Source organism: Mastomys coucha, unplaced genomic scaffold (assembly GCF_008632895.1).
Source record: "Mastomys coucha isolate ucsf_1 unplaced genomic scaffold, UCSF_Mcou_1 pScaffold23, whole genome shotgun sequence".
Classification (NCBI taxonomy): Eukaryota; Metazoa; Chordata; class Mammalia; order Rodentia; family Muridae; genus Mastomys; species Mastomys coucha.
In genome coordinates, this window is record NW_022196906.1 from 26943464 (window position 1) to 26969079 (window position 25616).

General features: G+C 40.1%; 2 long non-coding RNA genes across 3 annotated transcripts; one reads left to right on the forward strand and one right to left on the reverse strand.

The window, feature by feature from the left end:
• Window positions 1-1861: 1861 nt before the first annotated feature.
• On the reverse strand, window positions 1862-5102 carry LOC116073533. 2 transcript variants are annotated; one of them, XR_004111860.1, is made up of 6 exons: window positions 4879-5102; window positions 4272-4362; window positions 3663-3813; window positions 3487-3586; window positions 3045-3404; window positions 1862-2000 (listed from the first exon to the last, which is right to left on the reverse strand). It is a non-coding gene; the product is annotated as an uncharacterized LOC116073533 (long non-coding RNA). The 2 variants fall into 2 exon arrangements; XR_004111859.1 differs by having other exon boundaries at window positions 3487-3813.
• Window positions 5086-25254, forward strand: LOC116073534. The gene is made up of 3 exons (XR_004111861.1): window positions 5086-5155; window positions 20145-20229; window positions 25070-25254. It is a non-coding gene; the product is annotated as an uncharacterized LOC116073534 (long non-coding RNA).
• Window positions 25255-25616: the final 362 nt, after the last annotated feature.

A 25616-nucleotide genomic window follows, 5' to 3' on the forward strand; every position in this document is an offset into this window, starting at 1 on the left:
GGTCATCTCTTCTGTCTCTGGTGTCTATTATATTAGCCATCTTAATTGGAGATGCTATTTCACTGTGTTTTAATATTACGTTTCCTAATGATTAGTGAAGTTAAGTGCCTCTGCATATCCTCAGTGGTTGAGTATTTGCAAAGTTTTTCTGTGAACCATATTTATGGAAAGCACGGGTAAAATAATACATATCTAATGAATCATAATGAAGGATCTCTAAGTTGGGGACCTATGCTATGAGAAGAATGTTTAAAAAAAGGTACCGCTACTGGTTTAAAGTATGAACCACAATTTACAGTCATGGAAAGGAACAGAACTATAAAGTGGTTGAAACAGATCCTAGATTCTATTCTAAGTTTTATTTCAGGATCTTGATATGACATAGGGGGAAAATCTCCTTACCGCTCAGACAGAATTTTGTCTCCTCATGAGAAATCAGTGATAAAAAATATTTGGCATATAGAATTTTTAAAGAAGAAAAGTCATTTTGTTTAATACCTCTCCATAAGAAAACTCGATAAATTTTCCATCACCATTATTGCTAATCTGTTGACCAAAAATTCATTCTTCACAATGTTTCCATTATGCATTATCTTGGGCTTTTTCTGAGGTTTAGGATGTCTCCCAGAGTCAAATATATTCCTGAAAGAATAAAAATTCACCTCCACTAAGAATGGTTGGAATATTCTGCTTCTGACTTTATGGACAATTTTAATGATTAGCTTGTGAGTTCTCCTGTGTTATTTTAGATCAGTTCCTGTACTTAGCTGGTTTTATCTGAAAAAGCAGAAGCTCAGATTAATAAGATCAATTGCCTTTCTCTTTATCCAAAAAATGACATTTGAATATCAGGTAAAGTTGCACATGGCATCCAAAAGCCACGAATCAGTATGTCTCCCAAATTAAAAAACTCTTTGTCTCTATAGGATGCCGTAGGCACAAAATCTGCATATAATCTCCCGTGGTAGGTTCCTGTCAACATATAGTGCTCTGAGGGCTGGGTATCCAGGTTTGTGGTAGAGTGTGTGCTTAGCATATTCACGACTTCAAGTTCAATTTCTAGGGACACCACATAAACAAACAAGCAAGTATAAGAGAATCTTGAATAAAATTTTATCTGGGCAATGTGTACACACTTATGTGACATCTCAGTCCCAGGGTATCTCACTACATACAAGCAAATAGTAACTTTGGCCCCAAGCATTTTACATAAATCATATAAAACCTCTGGTATTTTGTTTTGTTTTAATCAGGGGTTCACCATGTATGATTGGATGGCCTTAAATGAGCTATAGGCCAGAATGGGTCAAAGACACAGAGATTCACCTGCCTCTGCTTCTGCTAGGTTTAAAGAATTATACTGCTACACCCAGCTCCAAAATGTGTTTTGTTACAGGTCTCATATTTCTTCTCATTCTTACGTCTTTCTACAGTCTGAAGCCTCTTCACACTCACCTGGGCTGTTGTCTGCAGGTGATGGAAACATTATGGCATTTGTGACTTACTATCACATTGTATCGAAGTGCACAGCTGTCATAGGTAGGCACTCAGAAGGGACACTTATTTTTCTTTTGTTTGTTTATTTATTCACTTTTCTGTGACTAAACTAAATGTAGGAGCTGTGTGCTTATTTTCATTCATGAAGATGTATTGCCCACATAAGACAAAGTAAATACTTAGGATATGTAAGTTGAGAGGGCATTAGATGTATGCATAATGGGGAATTCAAGTCTCAAAGTCCCTAAGATGTATGTGAGAGTCATTGTCTTTTTCTGCATCTACAGCTAATGGTCCACAGCCAGTAATAGAATATTAAACATGTCTTGTAGATTCTAACACCAAGATTTTCTAGAATCCAATCTTCATTTTCTCCAACACTTCTTTATTGAGATATCTCAGTCCAGGTTGGCTTCTACCCTTGAGTACATGTAGATTGCACCATGCTGAGGATGCAGTTCTGAAATCAAGTCTTGGGTCATTCCTTTACTTTCCATGTAATTCTGGGAAATCAATGTAGGGAAAATAGTCAGCATGTAGTTTTTACCAGTCCTTAAAATTGTCTGATGCGTTTACCGTTTATCTTCCTCTGTAGGAATAACACCCATTTAATTGCTGGGACCTGTGGCAGCCCTGTAGACCACTGTGGCTACAGAATGAAAGAGTGGCCGAGACTAGCAGCTACTCACTTGTAGTACGCACTATCATAAATGGTGGTATAGACTGTACATGGTGACAGATTCAGGTTCTGATACCCATTGGATACTCAGTGATGGAAGCATTAATCCAGAAGGCTTCACATGCATGCCATCTTCATCTCCCTTTAATTCTCTTTTCATTGAGATCCAGAGTACTTCTTTATTGTATCATCTCATTGGTGCCTTTATCAGGTTTTATGGACCCTTTAACAGATCCAGTATGATGGGGTGAGGACTTTGCTCTGTAGTGTAGCTCTCTAGACCACTATGATCTAGATTTTTATCTAAAAAAAAAAATAAGCTCACCTTCTGCTTCATGTGTGCTGCATACACGGCTTTCTGCACATGTAAGACCCTCTTCTTCCTGCCCCTTTGACAGGTTACTATCTCTGTCTATTATATCTGCTCAATTCTTAGCACACACCCTCCGAGTTCTTTCACTATTACAATTCTGTTTCTATTAGTATAACAATGCCAAGGCATTTTAAGTGCCAGTCATAGTAGTATATAATGGAAGATGTGCCACTCTGTTTCCTCATTCATGAAAGGAAAGTTTTTCTAGCCTCCCCTTAGGTACATTCTAGAGTTACTTGATGACTTCAGTGATGATAAGGTTGATTGTTTAGCAGGAGCAGCCTTAAGAGAGAGAATTTAGGTTCTCTGGGCAAGCTTCTGCCCCGTAGCATAAAATCAAAGAGGGCACGTTTTGTTAATGTGCTTTATCTTGCCCATCAGCTCTGAGGACTAATTCCACAGGGTGATCACAGTTACTGTGCCTCCTCATCTAAAGAGATGCAATCCTAGGAACAGCTGCCCTTTGACCTACTGTCTGCCCTGTGCATTACTCACCCTGTCACTGGTCCGGAGTCTGGCCCATCACCTGCTGGGAACTCTGCAGTCTGGAGCAGCAGCAGAATGAAACAGGATGCTTGCTGGGTGAGAGGGCAAGGGTGGAGACTATCACACTGGGAGGAACATGCAACTCAGGCCAAACACATATAGCATACTCAGCCTTTGAGCCCAAGGACAGAGACAGAGAGAGGGGCCAGGTGCTCTCAGAGAATGAGGTGCCTGGCCGTTGATATCCAGATGCTAGGAAAAAGTACGGGTTTGCCAAAGCAAAATTAAGGCATGAGAGTAGCACTGATTGATGTGTTGGTGACTCTAGCTGTCTTCTGCTTTTGTTCTCCACTCAGAACAGAGCACCGGCTGTAATAATAAACAATGCAGAGTAGCCAGAGTTCCCTGGTGAGACAACTGAGCCTCACAGACAGTGTCCCTGGGCTAGTACCTGACTTGACAGGGACCATATCCAGGTAGACTGAACCTTGAAAGATTCCATACCAGATGTGAGTCTTGAGGGCTTAACAATACACTAGTCCAACATGTTCCTAGGAAAGTGAAGGATGGGTGAAAAGGGATGAGGAAATAAGACAAATTAAAGTATTAACTGAGAGAATACAAGACCTTGGTAACTGAAGGAGGAGGAAAGGCAAAGCCTTAAAAACTCCAGCATTGTCAGGAACAGGACTCTGTTGCAGAATCACGCCGCAAGCAAATTCCTCCCATCACCCTGAGCTTCACTTTATCATCTCAGATGTGGACATGCAAGGGGTGTCTGTGAAGTTAAGTTTGAAAGCAGTGAGAGATGATGGAAGCAGATGCACAAAGCTACTCTTCTCTCCATTCACCCATCCCACAGAAGGTGATCTTTTATGGGAGCAAGTCAGAGATGGAAAGGAAAGAGATCTTAGGAGACACAAATGTTATGCTTCTGTGAAGGCTATGCTTGCCTTCCTAGATATTTATCCACTTGGGCAGCCTTTTATCTTATTTATGGTTGTTCTTATGTTACACACCTCCAGCTACTAAACTCTGGAAATCTAGGGGGTGATGTAGAAATTGCAATTATCACTCTTTCTATATACTGAGAACCAAGGAGAGGATGATGTCTGACTCAAAGCCAGTATCTTTGGCTTTAACATAAAATCCACCATCAATCCAGACACGCAGGCTGGATTTGCTGCTGATCACATGGAAGCCCTTTGTTCTTGGGATGTTTGCATGTAGACAAACCTTTAGACTAGGCCATGTTGGCTCTCACTGAAGCACTTGCTGGAATAAATCAGAGCTGATGGATTCAGCTTGAGGAGCGGCTGGAGAGACGCTGTAAACAGGACATGGAGGAAGTCGGGAGCTGGATTGGAGCTGTTAACCCCCCCTGCGCCCCATTGTCAGGAAATGTGGGGAGCTGACAGCTACAGAGCACACAATGATGCAGCGGGAAGTGGCCTTTATAAATACAGGGGTCAGGGCCAGCCCTGCAAACAATAGGGGAAATGATGAAGGCAGGCAGTGGGCGTGGGGGGGCAGAGAGGACCTGGATGATTCTATCAGTGACAAGAACTGAGCAGGGAGGTGTGGGGGTTGCTGAGGGAGGTCTGGGGGTTGCAAATTAAACAATACAAGTTGCCAGGTGACTCAGTAGCCACAACAGAAGGCAGTGGGGTGTGTAAATAGTTTACTGTATGGGCCATTGTTCCTTCAAGAACCTCTCCCTGGCTTGTACGTGTCAAAGGTCTCTATGTTGCTGACTTACCGGAAGCTAGTCCAGTGTTTAGAAGATGCTATTCTGTGCCATGGGGGAATGGGCTATTGGGCCATATTCTGTGTCTGTGTTTACCTTGGAACCCCAATGAAAGCAAGGCAGAGGATCTGCAGGAATCAGGCTAAGGGTCCAGTGGTCAGTTTTGGTGTCATCTTCCTGGATCCATTTAGTAAATGGATGCAGATGAACAGAAGGAGATGTCATTCTGATTTGCCTATTGGGAGTTACATTGTTAAGTCATAAATGTATCCTTGTAAGTAAGCTGAGACAGTGAACAGTACAGGAGAGGCAAGAAATCAAAGTGGGCTGAGTGGTTGCTTCTCCAGCATGAAATTCCCTGTTGGTTAAGCAGGTGAGCATGTGGCTACTTGTAAAGCTTTTTAAAGAACCTACAGTATTGACTTAGTGGTCAGGCCTTATTCTTCCTATGAATAGACTACCTCAATCTTTTAGGCTCAGTGTCCACTCAGTACACAGGTACCTATGGAATGCTAGGCTTCTAGGAACAATGAGATTCCACATAAGAACCTTCTTCCTTTTCATGTTTCCCTGGGCAGCCCATGTCTGTGGAATATTGGATAATCCTGCTTTATCTTGACATGCTAGCTGGGTTAAGGAAGCAAGCATATGTTTCATTTGTCCCTGGAGCCTATGTGATTGCACTGTATATATATATAATTAATATATAATGTGGATCAGTAACTATTCTTTGTAAATATGGAAAATTTGAGATATAAAACTAGATATAGAATATCTTCTCAATTGTAAATATACACATAAATTTAAAAATATTAAAAAATGTAATAGATTAGAATTTTTCACTAATTTTGCAAAGGGAGTTTTTTCTTGATAGAATTCTTAAAATTCTAAAAAGAGAAGCCTTTCTTTTTCTAGAATTTTAAGAGAATCTATTTTAATAACCAATTTATGCATTAAAAACATTGGTAGGTATAAAGTTGAAATGTCAAATTTAGATCTCTCTATTATTCCCTTGGACAGAATGAAGATATAAGAGTCTTCAAAAAAATCAAAGACAGGAAGATATGGGGGTACAGTTATGTCTTGCAGGTTTTTTGAAAAGCTCATGGAGCTCAATAAAAACAGTATTCAACAGTCTGAAGTATGATGACATGAAGGAATGGAGATCTTCCAGCTACCTTATAAATTTATGGAATATCTATCTATCTATCTATCTATCTATCTATCTATCTATCTATCTATCTATCTATCTATCTATCTACTATCTATCTCTCCATCTATCAATCTTTATCTATCCAGCTATCAATCTATCTATCTGTCTATAACCTATACATCAATTTATCTATCTATATAACTCCATTTTCTATCATCTATCTATTATCTCCTGGCTTCTGAAAAACTACTGAAGTGAAAAGAAGAGAATGTATGAAAAGTTCCTTCATGGTATTGAGTAAAGGCATTGACAAATTTATGTGAGGACCCAGAGGCTCAAATGATCAACATTGTCATGTCTTTTATTTGCAGATAGACACCTGTTTGATTAAAGGATAAACAACCACAGTACAAAAAGGCAGCATGGTTGGATGTTGGGAACGTAGGATTGTTTGAGAAGCACTCATTGATTCTCTTGATTCCCTCTCTTATGTCATATATCATTAGTGGTACTTTCTGTGTGCTAAATCTTTGAATCCTTGAAGTGAAACTCATTTTTTAGAAGCTTTTGTTGTTCACATTTTATTACTTAGTAACCTGAGACACAGAAAGTGAAGCAACTTTCCCAGGGGTCACAGTCACAGGACTAGTTGAGAAATCAGGAACTGAACCTGAGATCTGTGCAAGGCTCTGCTTTTGAGCTCAGTTGTCACTGAGGCCAAAGACAACAGTTGTGCCCAAGTTAAATGGCCTTGCACTGATCTATTTGCATTCCTATGGTTTCTTCAGGAGGCTTCCTTCAGGGTAATCCCAAACTACCTCTTAAATGAGAAGAAAGCTGTGAAAGTAAATAGTGTGTTCGCTTAAAAATCAAAAGTCCTATTCAATACTCATTCATTTAGTAAATATTTATTGTCGATATCCTGGAAGCAGAGACAAAAGTCTTAATCCAAAAAGACTGATAGACACAGACATACCAATCAAGGATATGTTGATTATATCTGGGAACTTGAAGGAATTTGAGCAACATAGATGCCCTTATATTTTAGACATGTAAACAACGACTAGGATACAACAGGGGTGCAGGTGGGGAGATATTTAGAAGTAACTTAGGAATCAAGGTCACATATATTGAGGGTTTAATATATAAATGTTATCTGAACTGGAGGAAGGGGGTTAAGTGGTAAGGGCACTTGCTGCTCTCACAGGGACCCAGGTTTAGTTCCCAGCACCCATATGGTGGTTTACAAGCAGCTTCAATTCTAGTTCCCAAGGATCTGATGCCTTCCTTCTGACCTTTCTAGGTCCCAAGCATGTACATGGTACACATACATACATATATGCAAAGAATCATACACAAAAAATACAATGAAAGAACTCACTGAAAGGCAGGAAAGCAACAGAAATCAGGAATTATATTAGTTTGGGTACCCTCAGTAAACAGAGTATAAGGACTAATCTTGCTTGTCAGCCTGCCACACTAGGAAAGAGGAAATCCCAGTTGAAGAATTGTCTCTGTCCGATTGGCCTATGGGCATGTCTGTGGAAGATTTTCTTGATTGGTAATTGATGTACGAGAGAACCAGACCAGTGTGGAAAATATCACTCCTAGGCAGGTAGGTGTAGGATGTATTAGAAATGTTGCTAATCAAGAGCAAGGGAAGAAGCCAGTAAGCAGCATTCCTCCATGGCTCTGTTTCTGTTGGTGCTTCCAGGTTCCTGCTATTAGCCTCACTCAATGACAGATTGTAACTTGTGAGACGAAATAAACTTTTTCTTTCTCCAAGGTGCATTTGATCATGGCTTTATTGCAAGGTCAGAAAAGCAAACTAGGACAAATGGAATCCATTGTATCTAGGAGCTGTTAACAAGTTTAATGTAGGAACTATTTACAGAGTGCGTTTGTGGCTTTAACACATATAATAGGGACTACAAAAGAATTGGCAACACTAGCAGCAGGATTCTTTAAAACTTCCAGGATGGGGACCATCAGGAAGTGATGCTTACTAAAAAAACCAGACAAAGAACCCTGTTTGAAGGAATGTTTGGTGGAGCTGGCCTTGTGGCCAGGACTCAGTCATAGACACCCTACAGGGAAGAAATAAGGTAAAACTCAGAACATACTCTCCTATCTCCTCTTAACTTCCTGCTCAATCATCTGGCAGCGAGAGAGGACAGAACTCATCAGTTCGTGCTTCCATGCTCAGTCTCCTTGGGCTTGAGGATGGGTGAGGAGAAAATGAAGCATGAGAGGCATCCAGGAGATATTTAAGTCAGTGACATTTGCATATGTACCTAAGAGGGCCTACAAGCTGTCATGACTCTCAGGTTTGGGCATGGGACCAAGTCTTGAGAAAAGGAGTATAAGACAATATAAAGAATAACAAAACAATGCATTCTGTTGATTATGGAATCTGTTTTTGAAGTATATATAACCAAGTCATGTATGACTTCTCAAAGGCATATATATATGTACATATATACATATACATATATAATACACACACATACATATATATGTGTAAATACACACATATATTCCATTCTGTTGAGACAAATAAGCCAGTTTGTGTAGGTGACACATGAAGCCACATTAGCAAATGAGGTTAGGAGGCAGATGGGGCAATTTGAAGAGATGATTAAGGTTCCCCAGTTTATTATAGATATGAAGAAATTATCATTACCCTGAAGAAGTAGCTTTGGGGGGTTCAATTTCCACAAAGCTTCGCCTTTTCCTATATGCCAGGAGTCTTGTTTTGTAAGGAGTCTGTGGGTTTCTGGAGTCAAGTAATTGATGCCTGGTGAGTGGATTTTACAGCTTTAAAGTTACATATCTGAGCTGTTCTGCTGGGCTTCAGAATCAAACATCCACCAATGACCTTTTGTCTTAAAGCTTCCCTTTCTGGGATCCAGTTCTTTGGCCATTCTCTACCTTGCAGGGTGTTTTTAAGGATAAATGAGATAATGTCTATGAACCCCCTGGAGAGGAAGCATTGTTCAAGATAAGTTCACCCTCTGATATTTTTAGCTGAAGAGTGTTGGTTGTCCAGGATATGCCATTTAGCAATTTCTGGATCCTTGAAAAGGAAACAGAAAGGGTGGCTGGGGGCAGGGAATTGGTATATTCAACAATATTGTTTTTCGAGAAATCCCTCCCTCCCCAAGTGTAAGAATATACGTCAAAGGAAACAAACACCATTTGTAGATAATACAGGAAGGTGACAGATTTGCTTGCTTACTTGCAACTGTGACGGCTTGAGGCTAGTGGGCTCTGTCTTGACTGCTCTTTCATTCCTAAGGGGCATAGATACATGGGACAACTACTCCACTGATAATGAAACAACCCTGCAGTGACTCTTGCTTCTATAGAGAATGGCAGGAAACATCTTTACCACCCATGACTTCTTCAGAAAGTAAAGAGTTTAAGGAGGGGGTGTACTTCCTGTCCCGATTCCAAAAGTGGTTCTCAGTATTTAGGGAGGTAGGGGAACTAACATGCTGACCTAACACAAGCAAGCCTGCAGAACAACAATAGGGACCCATCTGCTCTCCAATCCATATCTGCTTCGTAAGCAAAAGGAGTTCCAAAAGGAATAACAGGAATTTGGCTCTGATAATTTGATTAGAGACATGTCTTGCCTGAGTTTACCCAAGTGCTTCATCAGTGTTCTCTCTTTCCATTCTGTAGCGTTTATCTCTCAATCCCATGGTGCTGACCTGAGCATCCTTCTCTGTGGGAAGTCAATAATGTTTGTTTATTGCTCTCCAGGCTGAAAGATTAAGATTAACATTTTATAAGCTCCACATAACTTTTCTTGAAGCTAGTATTTAGATATTATGGGTACATTTCCATACACAAGCCCTGGCAGATATCTAAGATTGAATGCTAATAGTCACGTCTGGATTCAAATTCTGCCTCCACTGGAGGAGAAGCATAGTGTTTGGGAAGTACTTTAAACATTTCCAGTTCATCTTCTCTATTCATAATTTGGAGAAACTGATGTTCATCATTGTATTGTTATGAAAATTCAATGATTTAGAGTAGACAAAAATTAAACAGTTCTGCTGTTACACTCAGAAACTTAAAATGAGGGCTGAGGAGACGGCTTAGTTGGTAAAGTGCTTGCTGCGCAAAAATAAGGACCCGAGTCCCATCCACCAGAATCCATGTAAGAAAGCTGAACACAGGGGTGCATTGCAGGAGTCACAGCAGTGGTCTGGGGCTGTGTGTGCAGAGACAGAAGCATCTGTTGGGCTCCCTGGTAGATATGTCCAGCCAAATTGGTAAGTGCCAAGCTCATCAAAGGCATCCAGTCTCAAGTCAAAGAGTAAAACAAAACAAAAAGCAATGTGCACACACACTAATGTTAAAATAAGAAAAAAATGACACACTCTCTAATTATGGCCTTTCTTTTTTTTAATAAAGATTTATTTATTTGTTTTATGTATATGAGTACACTGTAACTGTACAGATGGTTGTGAACATGTGATTGTTGGGAATTGAATTTAGGAATTCTTCTTGCTCCTGTCAACCCTGCTTGCTCTGGTAAGCCCTGCTTGCTCCAACCCAAAGATTTATTAATCATTATTATAAGTGATAGATATACTGTAGCTGTCTTCAGACACACCAGAAGAGGGCGTCAGATCTCATTATGGGTGGTTGTGAGTCACCATGTGGTTGCTGGGATTTGAACTCAGGACCTTCTGGAGAGCAGTCAGTGTTCTTACCTGTGAAGCCATCTCGCCAGCCATTATGATGTGTTTCTTAAGTTGCTTTGCTGTAAGCAGACAAGTTGATTCGGAGTGGGATGAATTGGAGAAGACAAATTTGCCTCCATCTTGGTTACCATGAGAGTTCTAAATCTCATAAAACATGGACATCTAGGTTCCATAAAGAGATCCTGCTAAGGACAGAATGCATTTTGGCCAGCTAGTGGAGAAGTTCATGTCACAGTCCCCAAAAAGTCTCATGTTGAGAGATTATCAATCTAGCACTTGCTTGAAAGTAAAGGACTGGAAGAAATAGTTTCAGTAGAAGATGAGAAGCTTCTAGTTATGCAAAATCCTAAAAGTATAGCTTCACAAAAAACACACTTCTTTCAGGTTCTAATCAGGAAACTGGGTACCAGTTAGGAATGGGTTAGTGAGTGTGGGAAATGCTCATACAAATTTTGCATCTTGACTGGACAATTGTGTGTCTGACATTGGACTCTGTCTCTCAGTCATAAGGTTTGGTTCTGAGTCAGGTCAAAGAGTGACGTCCTGAAGAGCTACTGCTCCTGTTTTTTTATGTGTCAACCTTCTCTTGCCTATGTCCTCAGGAAGTCCCCACTCCACTCAGGGAACACTGAGGATTGAAGCTGCTGCCACATGACAGTGGTCATGCTGCCAATCATATATCTCTGGCACTGAAAGCTTCTTACTAAGAGGGAATTAGACCAAGTGACAGACTTAATTCCAAACAGGATAAAAAAGTGCTAATAGCATGAACCTTTTGCTGCCCTGGGAGACCTCAATTATGCCCTGATAGTGGACACATGTCTGCATCTGTAGTCAGAACACTCCTTGCACCATTCATCCGAGACTTTGATTCTCTTCATGTTCTGAATATGGAGGGGATCTAGGCATTTTCTTCAAACTGAGATTTGGACATTCAATTTGTATAAAGGTTCATGAGTATTGGCTAGAAATGAATGCTTACAACGAAAAGGACAGACTAGCTGGTGTGTCAGCATGACTGCTATTCTATGAGTCTAACCTTCAGGAGAAGCCACAGATTCCATGAGGAGCGGAGGGAATTATCAGCCAAGAGAGTGCAAAGGTTAAATGGATTTCATCATCTCCTTGCCAAAATGATAATTCTGGTGTCAGGTTTCATTTTGGTGATGACTGTGAAAGGGGAAGAGCCAGCAACCTGCTCAGCATGCTCAGGGGCTGGAGAGGATATTCCCAGAAACACCAATATGTTGTTAGAGAAGGGAGAGTGGTAACCTGGTCTAGGTATGATCTTGACCACCTCAGAGTGTTGAAGAGTTCTCTGTCATATGGAGTTATGTCAATCTATGTGTAAGCCATCTACCACGAGGAAACCACTGGCAAGGCCAATGTGGGGTTTAAGATTCTTGGTGGCACCATTGTCCTGTTTTGTCCTTTCTCAAACATATCTGATGAGCTATGCATCTTCAACATTTAAACATTTTTTTAAAGATTAAAATGTGTGTGTGTGTGTGTGTGTGTGTGTGTGTGTGTGTGTGTACTATCTGAGTACTAGAGGAGTAGAGGAGGTTATCAGATTGCCCAGAACTTGAGTTACAGGCAGTTGTGAGCCACCTGACCTGAGTGCTGGGAACCAAACTCTAGTCTTTAGCAAGGGCAGCAAGTGTCTTAACTACTGAGCTATTTGTTTCTCAAGCTACTTTCTTGTTTTTTTCTAAACGATGGGAATATTAAGGCAAAAGAGAAGGCATCATGACAGCGGATCCTCAATATGTTTGTGTTGAATTTAACACTACTTACTGAACATGTTGTACAGTTGGATTTGTTCCCCAAAACTCAGCTATTCAAGATGTGCTACAAAGATTTCCACCATCTTCCTTATTTAGAAAAGCTTTAGAGGAGACAGACCTCAGGTCCTGCTGCAGATCCCTGCGAACAAAGTTTGTTATAGCAAAATTCTCACTTGCTTTCTGGATAGTGACGTTGGAGGAGTCTGCTGTATTTTTCCATCCAGTGACTGGTAAGAGCTTTTGTATCTCTAGGCTTAACTATAACAGACCTCACAGAAGTGAATAGACAGCATGAAGCCTATTCATATCCTATTTTAGAAAAGAGAATGTAGCCATTAAAATAACCTCCTGAGAAATCTTTTACTTCTACTTTCAAATATTACGATGGCTGTGTCAACTGCCTTGAGTTCCTTTAAAAGTTTTACCTTGTAGGAAGAATCATATTTCAACTGGACGTACATAGCTCTACAATATGACACGTTTACTAAAATGCTTAAATTGTATAGGTGAGATAGACAGGCTCTGCTGACCAGAAGTATGGCTGGAGACCTTGGTCACTGTACACTGTCTCTTCAGAGCACCAGTTAGAGTTCATATTTCAGTGTTCACTTCTTTTATGTTGGTTCCCTATGCTCAATAACAAAGCCAAGGAGCATCACATATGCTCCCATGGGTTCTTGCTAAATAGCTGGCTCCACAGTGACTGTGACATCTGTTTAGGTGTGTTGAACATTTGCGTGGTCAACCCACGACTGGCCATTCCACTTGGAAGGAGACACGTTTTACTTGCATGCACAAATAATCATGATTACTAATAATTCTTCTTTCCCATTTAAAAGTGTCTATGAACTCCAACAGAGCCCTAATTCGGACTTCCTTTGCTTCTTTAGAGAGAAATCATTTTTACTTCTCTGCAGTAGAAACTCAGTTTCAAGCTCTGAGTCCTGGGATTTTTTCCCCCTTTTTCATCTTAAAAGTGCCTTTTTCAAAGAAGGTGGTGGAATGTTCTACCTGCAATGTCCCTCTAGTCCTTTGGCCCTCTGCTAGGTGGCAGATAACTGTAATGACTCTTTGTAGAAGGCAAACCTCTTAAAGGAAGTCATGCTGACACATTGATAATACCATTTGAAAGACTTTACTGCCTATTTTCTGACATAGGAGCCCTTGCTCCCGCCCATTTGGTTTAAGCTGTTGTGGGGGTGTGTGTTTGTGTCTTTGTGTGTTGCTCAGTTCTGTGGTGATTCTGCAGCTGCCTCTACCACTCTGTGGGTGTTTTCTTGAACTGCAGTGGAACCACTGACTGGCTTGAAGCCTCGGCTGTTTTTGCAGTTCTCTGCAAAAATGGCTTCAAGTGTTACTTTGTTGGCTCCGCTTGGGGGCAACCACAACGATGAACAGACACGAACTCCTTACCATCTACGGTTCACCTCCGCAGCAGCCCGATAACATCAAACAGCAGTGCTGTGAGTGGTCTGACATACTCTGCTCTGGTGCTGGGCAGGAGACTAACTTGACAGTCTTCTGCTGCAAGGGCTCACTGGAGCTGCCATCTTCCCCTACACCCTACTCCCAAGGAGGGCTGACCTGAATGGGGAGGGGTCCTGCTGAGTTTTCAGACAGACACAGACCTAGAAAATCTTACTTGCCAGAATCTTACCACTGTACCCTGAATCCTGGTGATTCCCCGGTCCTAACTTGATACTAAGAAGCACCTTAGAAGAACAAGGATTCACACGCAGGTCTGTTTGTTCCAAGGCTCTGACCCACATGTCCTCCAGTCATTTCTCTGCTCTGATAATTGTCCCATTTCTGCTCCTTGGCTCATTGAAGCAGGGTCATACAAGGTCCAAACTAACAACCCAGGTAGTGGGACAATATGTCTGATAGGGTTTCCTAATTTCTATTTGTCACTTAATGATTTCTTGTGACTGAAAGAAAACAAGCAACCATTGGTGGAAGGATTTAGTAATTGATTTGTGGGCAGGGATTATCTGAGTCTAATCTTTATCATCAGAATAGTAGTCAGTAAATTCAAGTGACAAAACTAAGTAACACTCAGTGTTAGGGGTTTGTGGACCCCTTTCTAGAATCTTGTAGCCAGCTGAACTGAGAAAGTTTTGTTTTTGTTGTTGTTGTTGTTTTTTGTTTTTTGTTTTTGCAATACATGAAATAGAGTTGAAAAGGAGAAAATTATCTGGATTAGGGACACTCAGCAAAGTCAACAATGCAACCATGAGAAAGTAAGGAGTCATGACAGGGGGATTGTTATTTTTTTCTACAACTCACTAAAAGACATCTATCTGTTCACATTCAGAAGCTGTTCATTTTAATTGTTTACAGAAAGATATTGAGAAACAGAAATTGTCACAGACAAGCAGAAGAGGGTATATAGAAATGGTTTTGTTGAATATTTGCATCATTTCAACGAGGTCCCTTAAGGGGTTATTGCTAGCTTTGTATTTTACACAGAGAACTGAAGGCTTTAAGTTACTTGCCCAGATTCACTATACAGAAAAGGGAGTGGAGCTGATATAGGAGCATGGCCAGCTGCGACGTATTCATCCATTATCTCCTCATCCATATCTGAAAATGCAAAGCAGAGGTGCTTGTTCAGCACTTGTAGGGCTCACGGCCTACCTCAGGGTTTCTGTTGTCCATGTTCTCAGACTGTGAGTAGAACTCTCTCTTCTTAGAACATGCTCATCCTGGGAGGTCATAGCCATTGTTTTTTCAGAAAGTACTGAGGTCTCATATCCTCCAGCTACCAATCTCTGACCAGCCTTGGCCTTTCTATTTTTAGCCACAGGTAGTTGTCTCAATATGAGCTTTTAAAAAATGGCTTTGGTTCTTAGAATGAGGGAAGTATGGTAGACTGAAGAGTGCCCTAGCCCTCTTTGACATTCCAAAGAAATTCAACAATCATCACAGAAATGAGTTTGACATTTAGAGTCCATAAACCTAGCAGAGTGATCATCCAATTCAAAAGGGGGAGCAAGGCAGCAAGAGGGATGACAACATCCGAGATGGCTCATGGCATTGTTTCCAAGCTTTCTACTCCCCGGGGCCAGCAGAGGGAACTTAGAATTTAAGGGTATGACTGGCTCTAGGAGTTCATTCCCAAGAACATCCTGGCCAAAGGGAATTCCTCCCCCTGAAATGCTTCCACTGCTTTTGCTTCTTGTGTCCTTCCTTGGCCTCTCTGGGTTAGCTCTCAGTTGGCCATTTCTCTTGTCCAGTTAAAGATGCTGACTCAGTGCTGGACTTCATGACCACTGTTGGATGAATAGTTTCCAGACCTATTCATTGCTCATTCTTTCAGGTTTGAACAGCATGTATGTTTGTCCACCAAACTCTGGGGTCTTCAGTTTTAAAGTAAAGATTGGGCCAACTGATTCATGTTCTCCAGTGGAATTTTTCTTGATCCATGTGTGAGTAATTGCTGGTCAGGAGAAAAGGGAGAAGATACCGGCGGCCACAATCATGCCCTCTGACATATTCTCTGAATACCTAACTTTATCATAATTTATTTTTCCTTAATATACCTTACATAACAGGAGAGAGCATTTGTGTACACATCACAGAATACTCAACACACGTCCCGTGACAGTCTCCCAGATACACTGGTGCCTTTCCCACTCAACACCCCGTTGTCTTGGAGGTTTGGAAGAGCTGATAACCTCTCTTGCTTGCAGAAACATTACTTGAGTCAATCTTGTGCCAGATCCTTTATTTAAAAACCTTGCTCTAACAAGAATGTAAGCCACGATGATGCTGATGATGGAGATAATTTTAGTGCATGGTGGTTTTACTCCATGCAATTGCAGACTGTCAAAGGTGGAGAAGTCCTAAGAATGCTTCACTTCCATTTATCACATTTTGCTAATGGTGAAGGGAAACATTTGGGAGTCAAAAAGCTTTGGGCTCCTAGAGTGATCAAGGTTTGCTGCCCTCCAAGTCCCCAGGCTGCCAACCCATGATGTGGGCTTCAGGCCTGTCCTTTCTTTTTATTGTGTGTAGCATTGGGACAAGAAGGTTTTATAGCCTGATGCCCTCGTCACCCTTTCCTGCTTCTTGTTCTTGTATTTAGTTTCAAATCTGGCTGTGACCCATGCTGGAGGGGTCACTGGAAGTGACAGGGAATGAGAGAAAAATAAGCCTGGTCATGACCCAATTGGCGCACTCAATTTCCCAGGGTTAGAGTCTTTTACAAGGCAGAGAGGTAGAAGCGGGTGGGAATAGAGGTGAGATTTAGAAATAAAAAGATGGTTACCTCAACACAATTCATTCTGGAGTTAGATACAATGCTAGTGGCCCATGCTGGGATCAGAAATCTGATAAGAGCATGGCGATCAGGCAACATCTGCATAAAAAAGCAGTTCCAAGAATTCTCACTTAGCTTTTACTCAGCCATTGGTCAAAATAGAAAGACTAATTAAAAAAAAAAAACAATCATTAGGCATGGTTTAAACCTAGTGGTTCTTAAATTTTACATGTGTTAAAATGTGACATCTTGGTCACTTACCAGTGTCCTACATCCCAAAAGTTTAGTGTGAAATCCAGGAATATGTTTTTCTTTGTGTTCTATCTGTGTGTCTCTGGTGTGTGTGTGTGTGTGTGTGTGTGTGTGTGTGTGTGTGTGTGTGTGTGTGTGATGTGTTAAATAAAATTTTTTTGCCATTAGGGGAAAATAAATTTATATTTGTAAAGAAATTGCAAACATTATGTTTAGAATATGGTATGTAATATTAACCCTTAACAATTTATCTTGAATTCTAATTAGAGATTTAGTCCTTTATTTGTTTATGTGTGTGAGTGCCTGTGCATATGTGAGTGCATGTGCCTGTACACATTCAGACCTCATACGAGAGTGTCAGATCCTTTGGGGTTAGATGCTGGGGTCTCTTCATGATGCCTGCTAGTCAGCTACATGCTGGGATCCAAACTTTGGTACTTAGCACCACTTTTCAGTCCTTTTCCTCTAAGTTTTAAATTGTACAGGAAAGGCCTTAGTCAGTGGCACTAAGTGCATAACAGTGTTGTGCAGCTACCACCATGGTCATCTGCAGATCTATTCACATCCCCAGACTGAAATTCTGCACTCGTGAAATACCAACCCCCAATTCTACCCATCTACACAGTGCCTGGTACCTAACTGCCATTATATTTTCTTCCTATACATGTTGAATTCATCTTCATACCTCATCTGAGTACCTGATCTATGTAGATTCTTACAGTATTTATCCTATAGGATATGGCTTATGTCAGTAAGGCTCTTTAGAGTTTCCTGAACCTACAGCCTGCTCATTCGGGTGGCATCTATCTTGTACTGCCATTAGTGCAGACCAGAAGATTCACACTTTGGCTTTGCTGGACAAGCTGTGTGTTCTCTTAAGGAAGCACTTCTTTGGGTGATAGTGGGTGACCAATTTTTTTAATGTACCTGATTTTTTTTTTCTTGCCAGAGTAAAACACCAATCTCTGTAGTCTTTCAAGACACTGTTGTAAGTTTTATTTCTTTATTTACTCAACTCATTTTTTTTAATTAAGAACCACATATTTCATAGGCATTACTAGACCATGAAGATGCACATGGCCATCATTAGATTCTGTATTTAGATATACACCACCTATAGAAGAAATGCCAGGTGTAAGCACACCTGTTTATTCTCATTTTATAATTATTTTGTTCATTCGTTTGACAAAACCATGAGGTCTAGTCTCAATATAGCCATATGACTTTCCTGTGAGACATCACAGGTGTCATAGAGGGCAGTGTGCCTGAAGACAATGGAAGGAGGGAGCTAAAGGCCTTCCGGTATGGGGAAGGGTTGTCTGCTATTGCTCCAGGCAGATGATGTTCTTCTCCAAAAGTATTTTTAGTTCAGTATTTTCACAGGAAAGCTTTAGGAGCAGATGTAAAATGTATTCAAGGGGATACCTCCATGATAAGGAGATGCATCCTGAGGGCTTGCCTTCCATAGTAAATGAGGTGAAGCCCAAAGCAAAGCCTACAGGTGCTCTAGACAAAGGTAGCAATAAGGAGGTGAGAGGCATTTAGAGAGCAGAGGACCTGGATTCGAATCTGGTTGTTATTCTATTAATCTCCAGGGTCCTTAGCTACAGGAGAGGCAGTCATGACCTCAGTCTCAGGAGATCTTTCTATCTTCTCAGAGAGATGTCAATTCCTGGGGACCCCCTTGTGGTATCCCTGACTCAGAAGGAAACTCATCAGTTACTATAGCACACCATCATAGACCACTTCCTGAAAGACTTTGGGTTTTCCCTAGAAGGCTCTTGTTCATGTATAGCTCTGCCAGGAACAACTGGGGACCAATAGTGGGGCAGCCTAACTGAAACAGTGACCTAATTTTTAACAAATACACACACAGCACAATACACAAAGATAGCCACTGGGAAAAGAAAATAGCTGCAGAGGAGAACTGGTCCCTCCTTTCTCTAATCCCCTCTGCTACTCTCCATCACACACACACACACAAACACACACACACACACACACACACACACACACACACACAGGCAGACCCATGTCCACAGTTTGTTGTTTGTGTTGTAATTTGTGCATCATAAGTAGATACAGAAAGAAGAGAACCGGAAATAACCTTGACAAGAAGAAAGAAACCATTCATAACTGAGGGTTGCTAATGTTTTGACTTCATGTGTTCTATGATAAAAGGTTATCAGGCAGAGGTAGGTTCTGTGGATGCCTACATTTAGGAAAAGTTGAGCAAAATAAATAAAAGCCTTTCTCGTTTGGTGTCTCGGAATTGTCAATAGGCTAGTAGCATTGTAAATCTGTAGCCTAGGAAATTCTCTGAAAAGCTTCTCATGATAGAAATCTGTAGAGCACACCCCTAAGACGACACAGAGGCATGGGCTGATGAAGTTCATTTGAGCAATAGCACTCCCTGGGTTTTGGAGCAGTCAAGGCAATTACAGGGATATGAGAGGTTAGAGTTTATTCATCAGATTATTCACCACAGGACTTCTTGTATTTTTTAGTAGGATTCCAAGTTATAAATGAATTTTCTGAATTTATTATATAATCAAGGAGGTAATTTTAAGATAGAATGTGTTACTTAATAATGTTTGTAAACATGAACCATATTTAAATATTATATAAATTTCTTTAAACACTCAACAGTTACATTTAAAAATATTTTACTTTATTTTATTAAAAGTGTGTGTGTGTGTGTGTGTGTGTGTGTGTGTGTCTGTGTGTGTGCGCGCACATGCATGCATGCCCAGGTGCACATCTGGAGATCAAAGGACAACTTGTGGAGTTCTGTCTTTCTACCACATGGGTTGTCAGGCACGGGAACAGATGCCTTTATCCATTAATTCATCTCACCAGTCCTTATTTATTAGTTTTTGCTACATCAAGTGTTGGATCCAAGCCAAGAATATAAGCTGAAAACTTAGCTGTTGCTTCCTAATCATCTGCTTGATAAAAACCATCAAGATTAGCATAGCTGATACTCCTTCTCCCATAACACTAGTCATTTATCTGTACCTTACATAGGAAGTTGAATTTTAGCTTTTGGTTCTAATCTGTGGCAGAACCCAGAAACTGCTTCCTGATTGAAGAAATTTCTACAAGCTTTTAGTACCAGATAAAAATATGATAAAATTGGACATTTGTCATATCATTAAGAAGTCTGGCCTCTCCTTTTGCTTTACTAAAAGGCCTTCCATCTGCTGTGAAGGTGAGTCCTGGGAGAATGCTGCAGGAAGCATGAAGACCATCTCAGGATGTCATCCACTTCTTCTGGTAATTCAAAGAAGGAGAGAGTAAGACCATTGCCTTCCTGGGATGAGAGGTGAAATTGGTCATGTCATTTTAGCCAAGGAGAGGGGCTTCAGGGTTTTTTTTTTTTTTTTTAATATTTTAGTTCTGGTAACAGAAGGTGTTTTAGAAAGGAGAGGAACACAGAAAATCTTCATCATTTTTTTTTTATCTCCATGATGTCATTATACCTTATTAACACAATCAGACTGGGGACTGTTATAGTGAAAGGACAGATAATGGAGAAGTGAATACTTTCAAACTCAGTGTTTCTATTGTAGATGGTGATGCGAAAAGAAGATCTCATTATTAAACAATCAATAGCATCATTCTTATAGATACTACGAGTTCTCCCTGATTATCTCTCCTATTGCCTCACCCTAAACACACACACACACACACACACACACACACACACACACACACACACACAGAGCAAACTAGATATGCTTCCTTTACTTGGTTCATCAATTACACCCAACACTTCTCTTTAACAGATAATTAGAATTTACCACATGATATTGAAATCAACAGCTACTTGCCTTCTCCTACCTATGAATTCCTCAAAGATAAGGCTCAGTATACAATTTTCTTGAGATCACACTGATGGATTATGTATAATACCTCTAAACTAAATTTATGGGTGCACCCTAGGCCATGGATAAATTTGTTCAGATAGAATTCTTTGATTTGATCTGCTTTTTAAAAATGATGAAACCCCTTTAGGATGATCAACAATATGAACTTACTAGTACCCTCAGAGCTCCCAGAGACTAAACCACCAACCAAAGAGTACACATGGTGGGACTGATTGCTCCAGCAGCGTGTGTATAGTGGAGGATGGCCAAGTTGGTCATCAATGGGAGGAGAAGTCCTTGGCCCTGTGAAGGTTCTGTGCCCCAGTGTAGGGGAATGCCAGGGCCAGTAAACAGGAGGGGGTAAGGTCGCGAGCAGGGGGAAGGGGGAGGGGATGGGTTTGTTCTTGTTGTTGTTTTTTGTTTTTGTTTTGGAGGGGAAACTGGGAAATATGACATGTAAATAAAGAAAATGTCTAATAAAAAATGATGAAACCCATCAGAAAAAGTTTTCCTTCTCAGACTGGAAAGTGGAAATTGCCCCTCTAAAGAAGCCACATAGTAGCCAAATTTTGTATCACAGGCCTCCCATTCCAGCCAGTCTGGAGGCTGGAGCAGGAGGATAGCAAGTTCAAAGCCTGCCTAGGCTACAAAGTGAATTCAGGAACAGCCTTAGAAATACAATGAGACCTCATCTTGAAAGAAAACGTTAAGAGATGGCTAGGAATGTGTCTCAATGATAAAATGCTCGTCTAACCTTCACAAAGCCCTAGGCTTGATCTCTAACACAATGGGAAAAAATAAAGAAGGCAATCAGGGGTATATAACTTAAGCATCATGAATAATGTCAATCTGAAGACAAAACCAAGTGAGTCTAATTTTTGAGTTCAAAATTGAGAAAATCAGAAGAACAGGATTAGTTACAGGATGAAGAAGTAAGCAGGCTTTCTACTACCATTTGAGCTGAGGGTTCCCTGCATTTCATCAACATTTATTTCATGTCTGGAAAGGAGATTAGAATGTTCATGCCTAAGAAAATTAGTTTTAAAAATCTCATCCTTATATACAAGTAGTAGGAATTCTTTTAAGAGGATTAAACATTAAGGTCTTTAAGTTTTGATCTGTAACCTAACATTTTCTTAAAGAAGTGATATGAAGCATTAGAAAGTTATTCATCAGAATATTCTTCAGTAGAAATACAAGCTACAAATAGAACTTTTAAAAGTTCCTATTAGTCTCAGGAAATAGTTTCATCATGATGGTAATAGTTAATTAAGAATTATAATAATTTATTATATTTAATCTAGTACATATAAAATATTATCATTTCAGTATGAAACCATTATAAAATATTCATAAAATATCTCATTCTTTTTTAATACTAATTCTTTGAATCCCAGCATGTATTTTATATGTAGCATACATTTTTGTGCTAACCACAGTTTAGTGTTTGATAACTGCATGTGGCCAGTTGCTGGTTCAGAAAACTAGTAACATAAGAAAAAGATCTTGATTTTTCATATGGTTTTGCTCAAAAGATATTAGTATCCCAGCTTGATGGGTCTATGAGGGCTGAATATAGCTACCCTATTTAATAACAAATATCCATTGACTTCCTGGTGTTCTCAGAGTTGTTCTAAGGACTGAGAGTGTAAGTTGTGAACAAAAGCCCATACGTCCTCCCCCGTGGAGCTGCTATGAGAGAGCGATAATGTAGACCAGTGTTTCTTAACCTGTGGGTCATGAGCCCTTTGGCAAACTTCTAATTCCAAAAATATTTACATTAAAATTTGTAATAGTGGCTGAGTTAAAGTTATGAAGCAGCAACAAAAATAATTTCATGGTTGGGGGGGGGTGTCATCACATGAAGAACTGTATTAAAGGGCCACAGCTTTAGGAAGGTTGAGAACCACTGATATAGACAGTCATATTGATTAGTTTATTGTAAATTATGATCAGTGCTAAGTCAAAATCTTAGGACGTGAAGTAGAAGATGACAAGGCCAGAACTCCAGTTTTAAAAATAGCTGCCAGTTTACTGAGGTTTGGTTAAAGACACCTCCTCCTATTGATAAAGTTCTAGGAAAATTATGGTCTTGGGTACTGTTGACTTGAAGTAAGAAAAAGTAATGACTGTATAAAGTTATCTGTTCTTTTAAGATAAGGCCAACCAGGGGCTAAGGGTTGTGAGTTTAAAGATGAGCGATGCCCTTACAGTTTCTTTGTTCCTGGGGCTTATATCTACAGGGTGGGCATTGATTATATATTTGTAGGATGAACATACACAGTGATGTGGTGCAAAATGATATTTTGGTCAGTGATAGAGTGCACATATGAAGTCCAATATAATTGTATATCCTGTGACACCATAATCATATTGATTTGCCAGTATATTTTATAACTATTTGGGATCTATCCCTATTAGTAAGTGACATATGAGCATCATTAGAGAATGAGCAGTATGTGTGTGTATGTATGTGTATATATATGTATGTACATACATACATGTGTACATACATATATGTCAGACTGAGCAGGACTGAGGGGCTGTCTCTTTTTTCCCAAGTCAATATTGAAGAAGGCAGCAGAAGAATGTCTCAGAAGGCAGAGAACATCTCCATTTTTGTGAAGGCTCAATCTGCAGATGGTCCAGGCAGTGAATTTAGGTGTATCTGTCTGGTATGAGTGGACACGGTTCCATTAGACCATGTTGAAATTTAGGGTGGGAGTCATGGTTTCTTGTAAGCTCTACTAATGATTTTGCTTTTTGTCTTAAGATCAATGGGAATCTATTGAAATTGTTTTTTTTTTTGTTTGTTTGTTTTCATTAAGATTTGGTGGAAGGGAGTTGGGTAAGAATTTGTTGAGTTGTGAACAGAATAGTCATTGTGTCTTCCTTCATGAAGCTATTATTCTGTTATGGAAGACAGACAATAACCTAGGTGAACACATTTAATAGTATCTACATTAAACAGTGGTAAGTGCTGAATAAAAATATTGAGAGGTAAAGAAGAATAAAGGATGTTAAGGCAGAGGTTCAGGTCTAGGAATGGTAAATGATTATCTTCCCACTGAGACAGCAAGGTTTGCTTAAATTATATAGTGAAATTGGTGAAATTGGTGGTTTTATTTTGGAAATTTCAATATAAAGTTGGGATGTATATCCCATGATTCCAGGTTACAGATTCTTTGTAATGAGAGATTTGAGTCCATCTAGGCTCTGGGACTCTCAATTGGAGGGAATGAATGTTCATCTGAAAGTCAAGCCCTCAGAAAAGAGGCTCTTAGAAGACTTGTACAGCCGGGTGGTGTTCAGGTACAAATGCTAACAAGACAAAGAAGGACCAAGAGTTCTATTCAGAAAACATTCCAGAAAACTTTGAGGGGAGTGTTAGCTGCCTAGGTCTGTATTGTACCCAACAATTTAGAATCCATACTTAATGTCAATACCCTGCTCTGTGGCTCCCATTCTCTTTGTTCCAACATTTTACATTCTGTTTGAAAGTGAATAGAGGACAAGGGACAGTTATCAGCCAATACTGTCAATTACAAATGGTTCCAATGTGCTCCAGCCGCAAAACCCCTCACTGGCTGATTGAGGTTCTTTAGAAGTTGTTCAATTACAGGGCTTTTAATTTGTGCCTGTGAAGATCACATTTAACCTAACCTAATCTAAGAAACTTGAAAAGGAATTATCCAGTTCTTCTTTAGAACCTAACAGAATAAAGGACAGAGAGTTAAAAGATTTTGATATTAAAACTTGCTTTGAAGTTTTAATTTGATTAAAAATAAAGCAGAAAATGATGACCTTGAGCTGTAAATTCATTATAGAGAATTCCTCTTAAATAAGCCATCTTGTTGGTCAGCTTAATGTGAGAGTGGTGGCCAAAACATATTGAATTATAGCTATAGTGCAATTCTATTTTAAATATGTTATCCTATATAACCCTCACAACCACCCCATGTCACAAGTGCCATTAATAATATTATTACCTAAAAAAAGTCAGCTGAAACACAGAACTTGCTTCGAATCAGGGCGCTGCAAGCCAGGATTTTGGCTAGAGCCTTGCAGTGTGACACTAAGGCTCAGGTGCTGGCCCTTTTACTGTTAGATTGTTGCTATTCTCCTCTAAGTTGGTCAACACATGGTAAGGTACCCCTTGGGGTTCATGGTGAATGTCTTTTGCTAGGATATGTATTCCTTGTGCCTACTGAAAAATTGTTGGGTTTCCTGTTTTTTTCACTTCCCAGGTTTTTCCTGGCCTGAAGACCACAGAAATCACCACAGCACATTATCTTGATCACTGGTCATCTTGTTGGCATCATTTTCCAAACCCTACTGTGCAAGTAGTTCCTACTGAGTGCTAGTGGCTGAGCACATCTTCGAAGCATGCCCAAACTCTCTGTAGTAAATAAAGATGAGCTTTTCTCATAACTTCCTCTTCTTCCATCTTCTTGCTAATTTTCATAAGCAGAATATATACAGTGTGTGCCTCCAGGCCTTTTAACCACAATGAGTCCAGGCTGCTAGCTCATGGAAAGTTTATTTCAGGATACCAAAAGGAAGACTTAGTAGTGAATCCCTTAGGGCTATGTGATGATGGGAAGGCAAACACTGGAACTGGCCAAGCAGGACAGAGTACTTAAAAAGAAGCCTGGACAGAGAAACATTCACTGAGAGAAGAGGCTCATGAACCCTTCTGGGAAGGGGCAAATTAAGCCAAAGAAAACAGGTGTATTTTAGCTAAATGTGCTTAAAACTTGTAGGAAGAATTCCTGGAAGGAGATAGGTCAAGAC